Source organism: Physeter macrocephalus, chromosome 4 (assembly GCF_002837175.3).
Source record: "Physeter macrocephalus isolate SW-GA chromosome 4, ASM283717v5, whole genome shotgun sequence".
NCBI classification, from domain to species: Eukaryota; Metazoa; Chordata; class Mammalia; order Artiodactyla; family Physeteridae; genus Physeter; species Physeter macrocephalus.
In genome coordinates, this window is record NC_041217.1 from 15,711,992 (window position 1) to 15,723,282 (window position 11,291).

Sequence of the window (11,291 nt, forward strand, 5' to 3'; positions counted from 1 at the left end):
GAGTTGAAGGCTGGGTTCCCCCCAAATTTCCCTCTTCAAGGATCTCACTGCAAATAGTCATGCAGCCTGGGTAGCCAATAGGTTAGAAGGTTCCCAAGTTTCCAAGTCAGCTCTGTTCCTTACTAGGGGTTTGTCCTTGGGAAAGTTACTTAACCTCTCTGTAGTTTCCTTACTTATAAAGGACATTTCTATTTCAGTCTTCCCTGTAGGACAGTTACCTGTGTATTAAACTCATTCTGTAAATTATAAAGAAGTATACACATATAAGGTGGTGTTACTATTTAATACAGGGTTTGATATAGGTTTAATGTGGAGTTTATGTTAAAGAAAAATGGAAAATGTTTGTCCAGCACCTACTATGTCTCAAGCACTGTGCTGTGTGCTCCCATATATTATTTTGGTCAACTGCAAAAAAGTTCAGTGAGGTCAAAATAACAACAGCCTTCTTTTACTGTGTGATTACCTAGTTTAATATGAATAGTATATATATGCGTAGATATTATGACGATTCCATTTTACAAAGAAATGAAAAGAAGGAAATGAAGCGCAGACATTAACTTAGCCAAGAAAACCCAGCCAGTGAGTTTCAGAACCAGACTATGACCCCAGGACCTCTGTCTCCAGAGACTATAACTCTTTCTGCTACAAAGCATGCTGCTCCTGGATGGGAAAAGAATGTAAGGTAGACCCAGGCTAGGCTGAATAACAGAAAAATAATACCAAACTGATAAAATGTTAATCCTTACAGGCAAAATGTTCTAATTGGCAAAATATTAATTTCACGTATACGGTGTTTTATACCCCAAAGAGTTTGGTATCCACGTAATTGCAAATTGAAAAATATCAAGGTAAACTTTTAAAATAATTCTTTGCTTAAAGTTCTTAATTTTCATAGCATTCGTTCTTGCCTGACAATAGAACAAGAATTGTATTGTTTGAAAATGTAGCTAGATTTATTAATTGTAAAGGTATCACTTGAAACATTACATAATTTATTTACATTCTGTAGCTGACAACTGGCCTGTGTAAAGAGGCCTGTGGTAAACTTCTGATGAAAGAATAAAAATTCCCAGAGTCCTCACCCTCTACTTTGGAGATCTTTGAGAGTCATCAAATGCTAATAAATAAACAAAAATTGGTCCCTAATTCCAAAAACTGTATGCTTATCCAAAAAATGAACAACACACACACACACACACACACACACACACACTCACACACACCATTCTGCTTTGTTTCGTGTCATGCCTGTTTATATATAATTCTGAACATTTTCCTTCAAACAGCCTAATTTAACTTAAATTTTTTTCTTCACCATATTCAAAAGGCCTTAGATTATTAGCAATACTTATCAGTATGACTTCGCAAAGGAAACCTCATCTGAGAGCCCATAAAAGGAGCTTAATGGAATTGATACATTTAATAGTCCTAACGTTTCATTTCATTCATTTCTAGCACAAACATATCACCTTAAACTTCCAAGATCCTTGTTCACACATAATCTCATTTAGTCCTTTTGCCTCTTTGTGAGATTCACAACATTAGTTTTCTAGATTCTGCAATAAATATTCTGAGAGGTTATTTAAATTGTCTTGGAACATACCAACCTGTAAGTGGCAGAGACGAACTCCAAGGTAATGACCCCGATCTCATCAGGGTCCCCCCGTCTGCCTCCGTACCCGCTTCACGCTTCCACCCCACCCTGTGGCAAGGTCATGTGATAAAAATCAAAATAACAACAACGAAGTATACCTCTTTGTCCCAGTTCTGGGTCCTCACAAGATCATCCACACAGCTCTGTTCCTTTGCAGGGCGCCTTTATATCATCACAGCGATGTGATGCAAGGCTGAATCCCTTTCCCCTCCCCCTACCCCCAACCTCACACCTACCGGCACAGTTTCTCTCTGATTTCTCCAGATATGTCTGATACAGGAATGTAGAAGAACTGGACCTTTGGGTGCAACCATTGTGCCTCTTTCTGAACTAGATATTATAATTTTGTCAAACAATTTATAAATGCTTAATACCAAAATATCTATGAGTAGCCTCTCTTTAATTCTGGTTCTACTATGAACAATTTGGGTGAGTTTGGGCAAATTATTCAATCTCTTTAAGCCTCCGTTTACTGACTTCACAGTGAGAAAAATGGATCAATTTAGACTAAGAGTCTAAACCCCCAAATATTATTAGTCTTTGAAAGTATATTTGGTATAATTCAAGAAACACCAGTGCTTGGGAGGCCAAAAAACATGATTAATGAGAAGAGTCCGATAAATGTTTACCTTTACTTTGTGTATAATGTTGCTTAATCCATCAACCCCATTTTGCTTCAGTTTCCTGCAACTGAACTAGGAAGGGGATTGTATAAAGATTAATTCTATGATGTCGGTAACGTGCGCTTTGAATAATAAACACTACTAAGATACAGAGTCGTTACTCTTCAAATAAGAAAAACTTAAATCTGTGCATTGGAAGAGGACTATATTGGGATACAATTATTGATTTATAAATATGGGTTAGAAAAGAAGAAGTTGTTTTGAGGCAGAGGGTAAAGCTGAAATTTATCATAAAGAATGAAGCCTCTATTCCCCTGTAAATGTACATCCTTGATCAAGGCCTGCTCAGAACAGGTTACAAGTATCACGTTTTTTAATCCACATTACCCGGATAGGAAAGAAATGGCCATACTGTGATACCAAAATGCCAAACTACTCTAATTTGACTGGGACCTTATTTTTTTTTTTTTTTATCCCGAATTAGCAGAATATGGAAAACATAGAGAATAGTCAAACGTTTTCCCAACTGCAGAAGTAAACATTTTCCCAGTAATTTCAAAGAATTTAAAATGTGGCCTTGCTTTTCTTGCTCTTTTTTTTTTTTTTTTTTTTTTTTTACTATCAGTACCAAACCAAGAGTCTGAACATTAATAGAACTATTCATATAGGCTGTTTTCCAGCTTAATGCAGATTTTTCAAATTTCTTCTGCAATGTGCTCTATCTAAACACACAGGATCCTCTAAGTTTTGCTCTAGTGCTTGCTTAGGGTACGCATGTTAAGTTCATGAACTTTTGGCCAATTCACAATTTCCTCTTCCTATGGAAAATACAAGTTGTCCCTGGATTAATAAAGTGATAGGATTTAGGAAGATGCCGTAGATCAACCAACTTTTTCAAACTGACTTTAATCAAGTGTTGTTAATGTGGGGAGGGATGACCCCGAGCTTGGCAGGGAGAGTAAACCCACGAGTAGACAAAGCGGGGCTCGCAAACTAGAAGTAATCATGAGATGTCCCGTGCGAGCCTCGTCTGCTGGGGCGAGCCCTGCATTCTTGCAGACGAGGGCAGAACCGGACAGCGACACATCCAATAATGCCTACGTTTATACGGTGGCAATCTTCAGCTGCCTATTTTCAAAATAGGAAGGCACCTGCTTAAATAAAACCTATCATCCAGCCCTTCTGCTTCTGAACGGGTCCATGCTCCTTATTCTGGTCCCTTCTGTTTCTAGCATTCTACAGGGGGTGGGGGGGCAGGAGACAGACATCCGACCGCAGTCTGTTTGCAGGGCACTTGCGCAGCTACGGTGTCTAAACATTCCTTAGCACTGTTGCGCCACCACTTAAGGATCAATGAACTGGCCTCTGTGGGGAACTGCTGGTCGGCGACTGATGCCACCCCCTGCACCGGGGCAAAGAGATGCTCCTGCCCGATGTCCTCCATTGTTTGTCGTGTCTCTCAGGTTCCCTGAGACCATACCGATGGCACCTGTTAAAGCTGCTTCTGCTAAGCTGTTCTGCATTTGTCTGGCTGGATTTGGACTTCCTGGATCTCTGGCTGAATACAAAGTGATTAGAAAGCCCAGTGTTTGGCAACAAGCATGATGGGGAGGACACTGTGTGTGGGTCTAAAGGAGCAGGATGTGTTTTTCAGAACGTGGGGCATGGAGCGCCCTGCTAGAGCCCTTGCTGGGGGATCACGGGGCTCTCTGTCGCTGTCAGCTGTTTAACAGCAGCTGTTTCATGTAATTCCAAATGATCCGCTTGAATGAAGTTGTCATTCTTGCCTTAATCTTTAATTTGGTAAAACACATAGCTGAGCAACATTAATTTGAATGTTATTTGAGCTCCCAAAAAAGTTTCCAATGCCTGTATTTTTCCATGTCGACACCAGGTAAAAATCATTACTGAGAAATAGAAATTGCACAAAGGAGAACCCTGGATAACATCAGTATTTTTCTATCGAAGTTAGTTAAATGCCGATGTGTAAGGAGTTTGGGATCGACAGGTACACACTGCTATATTTAAAATGGATACCCAACAAGGACCTACTGTAGAGCACAGGGAGCTCTGCTCAATATTATGTGGCAGCCTAAATGGGAAAAGAATTGGAAAAAGAATAGGCACATGTATATGTATAACTGAATCATTTTGCTGTACCCCGGAAACACAACATTGTTAATCAACGAAATAAAATAAAAACTCAAAAAAAAATGATGATGTGTAAATAGAGGTTTACCAAAACAAACAAACAAACAAAAAGAATAATGAAGTTAACGGAAGAACTTTTTTTCTATTATTAACCTGTCTTCCTCCATTGCTTGATTAAAATTGCACCTTTCTTCTACGGAGTACTTTCTATGTTAATAAACAAATAGCTAGGACAGAGACAACATCTAACACAGCTCATGTTTTAAACATTAGACAATCATGAGTGCTCACATAATACAAAGGTGACCACAAATCAATCACTGTTTTCCTTTCCTTCCTTCCTCTCTCCCTCCCTTCCTCCCTTCCTTCCTTCCTCCTTTCTTACCTTCCTAATTCGACTGCTTTTCATCAATCAAGGTTTTCAGAAAGTCTGTTTACAAGGCAAAAAAGCCTGGCCTGTTCTCAGACAATTCTGCAATTCTCTTGCGGACAATAGAGGGCGCTGATGCTTCTGATCTGGCAGATGTAGCACCTCAGAGAGAACAAAATCGCACCTCTGCTTGTGGCTTGCCTTCCAGCTCGCCTACCTCTCCTCTGGAACCACATTCCATTTGCTGTAGACGTTCTCTCTCTCCCAAGAAAGCTGCCTTTATTCTTTCTCTATTAGTCTATGTTCTACTTCTCCTTTTCAAAGCACTGCTTCAAAAAGCTGTTATTCGGTAATAGCTTGTGATCTTTTTTTAATATCTCTCGGCTTTTCTGATTATGAATAGCATTTCTTCTCAAAGCATTTCTTCTTACCTTACTGCGCTCTTCCTAACCCTATTTAAATGCAGTTCATTCAGAGCTGATGCTACTGCTGGTTTCTTGGATTAAAAAAAATGAAAGCTCCATAGACTATGATCCTTTAGTATATGTCTCAGCAGCCTACTGTCCGGTGACAGAGTGGCTATCAAACGTCACAAATGGATACATTGATAGGCACCAGGCCACCCCCTGCAGAAGAACAGACTGGAGATACAGTTCTTTACCAAAGAAAGCTATTTCCTTAAAAAAACAACAACAACAACTCAAAGCCATAACAATTTAAACTGTTTCACTTGGATCAAACGAGATGCATCATCCATTTCCCTGATGTGCTTTCAGTAAAGAGGCAAAGCATTCATAGAAGATACCTTTGGAGACTGCTCTGTGTTTAGCCACTTTCTCACCATAAAAGCACAAATCACCTAATCAGAAAACACTCTATCATTTTACACTGAATGGTTCATAAGAACATAAAACTCCATTTAGCACCACTGCTTGCTCTCATCACCTACCCTTTTAAAATGCTTACCCATCTTTCTCATTGCTATTCAAAGAAACAGATTTATTTCTCACCCTGGAGTTGGGAATTTTGGCATGCCAGATTGAAAATGTACCCAATGCTGAGAAGTGGATGGGTTATTCTTAGTCTCCTGACACGCTTAAGAGAAAATGGGGCAGGGTATGTCTCTAAATCACGCAAGGTTCTTTGGAAACTATGACTTCAGCTAGAGCTAGATTAGCGAGGCCGTTGTCATAGTAGAGAAAGAACTGAAATCGTGAACGATAGGAATTTTAGCTCCAGGAAGAGAGAGGAAGGGGCAAAGGCATACAGAATGAGAGCCGAAGTTGCAGAATTATCACCGTATTCATTGTACATCTGATTTTTTTTAAAGTTTTGGTTATGGAAATGAAAGGAATTTTTCTCCATTGTCTTTTTGAAGTTTATCATTTATAATGGAAAAGGCAGCAACTGACATTTGCTGGGGGTATTTTGCCTCAGTCCAGCTGTGCAAACCCCTCTCATCGTTTCTCTCCTATTCCTTTCAACCATCCTTTATTCTTTCCCCATTTTTCCCTCCCTACATAAGCATCAAGGCCTGGGAGACACAAGTTACGAGTGTGGCTAAAATGGTTGCTGCCTCTCCCTTTAGAAAGCCAGGGGGAAAGTTATCTCTGGATAGCCACAGCCTAGCCCGTATCTTCTTTCCTCAAGGTTTCTGAAATAAAAATCAGAATGGTCTCTGTTAATCTTGTGCTTTAGACTACTTATCATACGAAGAAGACGACTGGGTTGATGATATTTTTTTTCTCTTTGGAAGAAGCTGTTTCCATGCTGTGGCGGAGCTCTTTGGCAGCGAACGGAGCCTCTGATTAGAAGGCTACTTCATAAATTACAAACCACCAGAGTGAGAGTCATTATGTAAAATGGGCTCTGCCATCTGGTCGTCCACTCTCTACATGAGAAAGGCCATCATCTTTGCTCTGTGGCTTGGTTACTTCAAGGAGCCCTCAGCCACAGCAAAAGAAAAGAGATATATCTTCATTCCAAACTCACTTGACCTTTTAACCCTAGAACATCCAGGCACCTGGAAAGGCTATAATTCCCATTGAACAGATGGGGAAACTGAGAAATAAGAGTTAAGTGTTTATTTGTAAGTAGCCTTTACAAATCAAGTACAGAGAAAAAGAAGGCAGGATTTGCTCTTTGTTTCAACAGGAAGAGAGCAAAGAGTCCTCTTTCTTTTCCTGCTCTCTCCCCATATAAGAAATTTCACATCTATTTCACTTCCATTTTCGGAAAGGTTCTATCAATGGAAGTTACAGTGCATGTGACAGGAGAGAACAGATTTCTTACTGAACAGGTAGGCACTCTGCAACAATTCAACCCTACTGCCTCTAGGGAAAAAAAAATAGAAGTTTTTAGTGAAGTTGATAAAATGCCAGACAGGAACTACTTCTTTACTTTTATGTATGTTTCTTTCCTGAAGCAAACAGGAGAAACACACCTCTCTTTACCTCTGGCAAGCAGTTCAGAATACACTGCCAGAGGTCCTATTCTCTTCAGCAAGAACCACTGCGCATTCAAACTAAAGCCAGCCAAATCAAAGAAGCGTTTAGCCCAGCATGGATTCAGTATGATGGAAATTACTAATTCAGCCTTTCCCCTTTCTTCCTTTACCTATAGCTTTCCTGTATTATAGTATTTTAGAAGCAGTATAGCATCGTGATCAGGAGCATGAATTCTGGAGCCAGTGTCTGGGTCCTATCAACGCTTCTTATTAGCTGTCTGGCCTTTGGCAAGTTATTTAAGGTTGCTGTACTGCAGTTTCTCCCCCCTGTAAAATGGGTTTATAACAGTAATGACCTTCACTGGGTTGTTGGAAGAATTACGAGTGAAATTGCTATGATCCTTAGAACTGTTTCAATGAGAATATTTTGTGGTCTTTTCACTCAATTGTGTTTTTATCTAAAGATTGAAAAGAAAAGAAAAGCAAGATTAGGAGCTAGAGGTAAGTTTCTACCAGGATGATGTCTCACTCTTATTACTGGAAATTATGTATAATATTCGTCTTTGGTCTCAAAACCTACGGTCATTACTTTTTTTAAAAAAATAATCTGGAAAATTTTATTTTATTTTTTTTAATCTTTATGGGGGCATAGTTGCTTTACAATGTTGTGTTAGTTTCTACTGTACAGCAAAGTGAATCAGCTATACCTACAGGCATTACTACTTAGCATGGGTGAATAACTGAAGGCAAAGGGACACACACACAAACACACACACACACCAAAGTATCACCAGAAGTTCCTATGAATAAGCATGTTTCTTGTATGAAGAGTTTAAAATTGCACATTAATGCTTATAGATATACTTCTTTGCAAAGATGTTTTCAATTAATGCACAGATGTTTGCCTGGTCTGTAATATCAGACTTTTCTTATGATCAAAGGAGACTGGTATTTATGAGATATGGCAAAAGAAAGCCATCAAAGGATATTTTAAAAGTCTACATTAACTATTATCATTGCCTTCCTTCAAAAAAAAAAACAGTAAAAGAAAATATCACTAAAGGAATTCAACAAACTAATACTACTGCTTACAGGTTTCCTTTTATCTTAAGTCGAAGTTCTATTTAAAAAAATTTATCTCAGATGTACATTGGGTCTTCTACATATTTTATAATAATTGTGCAAACACATTAAAGTATATATAATATTCTTATATTCATGTACTGTAGTCCTTTAACAAAGGCTGTAGGTATAGTCTAAATAACCTGAAAGCATACATAATTTCTTAGCTAACAAACAGGCTGTTTGGAGATGTTCAAGATTATGCATTATGACTTCACGTCAGTATGTAAGAAACCCGGTTGCAAATCTCACAGGAAGGTGAGGGTGGGGGTGAGGGTGGGGAGTGGTAGGAAAGAAGGCTAGGTGTGCACGTACTGTCTCCATTTTCTTTAGAGCAGGCATAAAATCAGTCACCAGTGATCCTGTACGCAACATAAAGCTGGGTTTCCTGGGCCTGCACCGCTTAGCCACGACTCTCCTCGGTGTTACCAACTCCGCGTGGCATTTGGTTATCCTACCATTGCTGCTCGCGGGCCTTTAGTCAGAAACCGTGCTGATTTTACTGCCACTTTTTTCTTCCCAAACCGTAAAAGCTTTCAAAAGTAACTTAATGGGAAGCAGCTAGACATTTTAAAAGAGAAGGAAGAAAATATCGTCCTTCCCAAATCTTCTGAAACACAAGACCAAGAATGAATGTGACCTTCAACAGAGATGTCCCACCCTAGAGGGGCACGTTCATATACACACCACCTGCACTCCGCCCGCCCTCAAAAAAGAAGAAAAGAATGAATGTGACCTTGACACAACAGAGTCACTTCCCCAAGGGGTCTAGGCTCTAGGGAATCCCACCCCTTCTCTCCAGGGCACACATCCACATTCACACACACAGTCCTACCTCGGGATTTACCTTTTTTGAGATATTCACAGAAATAGCTCACACTTTACCCCAGAGTCTAGTATCTGAAAGTACTCCCTGGAATACTGAAATTGTGTTTTCCCTTCTCTACCCCTTTGCAGATGGGACAGTCAACTTTTCTTGTTCAAGATCCTTTTGGGGGCGTCTTTCCTCCTGCTCCCTGAGTTCAAGTTTACCAACAACTCTTTAAAAAATCCTCCCCTGAACTCTACATAGGGACAATGAATTAGGCCTAATTTATTGGTATGATTATTCAGAGATAATCTTCCAGCCCTGTTCCAGGGCTGTTTCTGGATACTTGTTTGAGTCCTTAACTTAGAATTTTATCCTTTAGTATCTAAGGCAGCAGACCTAGGAAAAAGAGAAAGAACTCACGTGAAGCCATTTTCTGCCACATTTTAATCAAGTTGGGTAAAAGATTTGGTGGGAAACTTTGAAAGTAATGGCTCACGTGAACTTTCTCGATGATTTGTGCATTTCACTCTCAAATGTTCCTTTCCTATTTTGACTCCATTATAATGGATAACAGAGAACTGACTACACAGATGGGGAATGCATCCATCCATTCATTCAACAAATATTTCAAGACAGTGACAGGGACATCAAATCTGCTAACATGTAACAAGGCCTCCTTAAAAGAGGCAGATTATGGGGCTTCCCTGGTGGCGCAGTGGTTGAGAGTCCGCCTGCCATGCGGGGGACACGGGTTCGTGCCCCGGTCTGGGAAGATCCCACGTGCCGCCGAGCGGCTGGGCCCGTGAGCCATGGCCGCTGAGCCTGCGCGTCCGGAGCCTGTGCTCCGCAACGGGAGAGGCCACAACAGTGAGAGGCCCGCGTACCGAAAAAAAAAAAAAAAAAAAAAAAAGGCAGATTATGAGAGAATATGGAAGATGGTCAGTATATCTTTTCTTGTTTATATATTTCTGGTATTCCCTGCACATGTTTACAAAGAACCAAAAAGAAAGGGGGCTGTATTAAGCATACTTTCATGGGTTCCAAAGCAATTCATGTCTTTACCTCTTCTACTGTTTTTTTTAACATGGCAGGATATTTTAAAATAAAATGGCTTTACCTTTGAAAGCAGTAAACTGGTGAATTTTTGACGTTTTGTGACCTCCTAAATGATGGTTTTATATTAAAATCTCACAGTGGTAGCAAATTCCATGACTTGTCTTCAAAGGAGAAATTAATTGGGGAATTTCAAGTTTGTCTTCATTCTACCTAGACCAGAACCCTAGATCTTAGAGCCCCCAGAGCTCAGGTGCTACATCTTATGTTAGGAAAAGGAAGCATTTGGTTAAATAAATGACTAAGTGAATTGTCAGAGTGACTACATCATGCATGTTTTACACAGAATTTCTTATCTTGAGTTATTGGTTCTATATATATATATATATATATATATATATATATTATATATATATATATATATATATATATATATATATATATATATATAGGGTTGGCCAAAAAGTTCATTCGGGTTTTTTCTATAAGACCTTACAGAAATATATATATATACCTTTATTATATAGAACCTCATATTATACTATTGTTGGTGAAAATCAAATTCATCTGTAGTCATATTTACTTATATTTGCCTCACGTGGTCCCCACATTTCAGGGAAGAATGACCTTGAACTCAGCCTCTGCGGTCAATCCTCCCACACCCAGTCTCCAAGTCCTCTGTGGCTCTATCAGAGCACACCCTCAGTAGGTGTTGACAGAACCGACTCCTCTCTTTAATGTAAAATGATCAATGGCCTGAGACAGCAAGAAGCAGTATGCAATTTTATGCCAAGGATTTACTTTGCAAAACATCATGTGAAAGACAAATATCATATGATATCGCTTACATGTGGAATCTAAAAAAATGGTACAGGGCTTCCCTTGGTGGCGCGTTGGTTGAAGTCCGCCTGCCGATGGCTTCCCTGGTGCCGCAGTGGTTGAGAGTCCGCCGACCGATTCGGGGTACACGGGTTCGTGCCCCGGTCCGGGAAGATCCCACATCCGTGGAGTTGCTGGGCCCGTGAGCCATGGCCGCTGAGCCTGCGCGTCCGGAGCCTGTG

General features: G+C 39.9%; 1 protein-coding gene across 26 annotated transcripts in view; it reads right to left on the minus strand.

Moving 5' to 3' along the window:
• Nucleotides 1–11,291, minus strand: part of ESRRG (estrogen related receptor gamma) — a 665,923-nt gene that overhangs the window by 241,144 nt on the left and 413,488 nt on the right. The gene's annotated exons all lie outside the window — the stretch shown is intronic.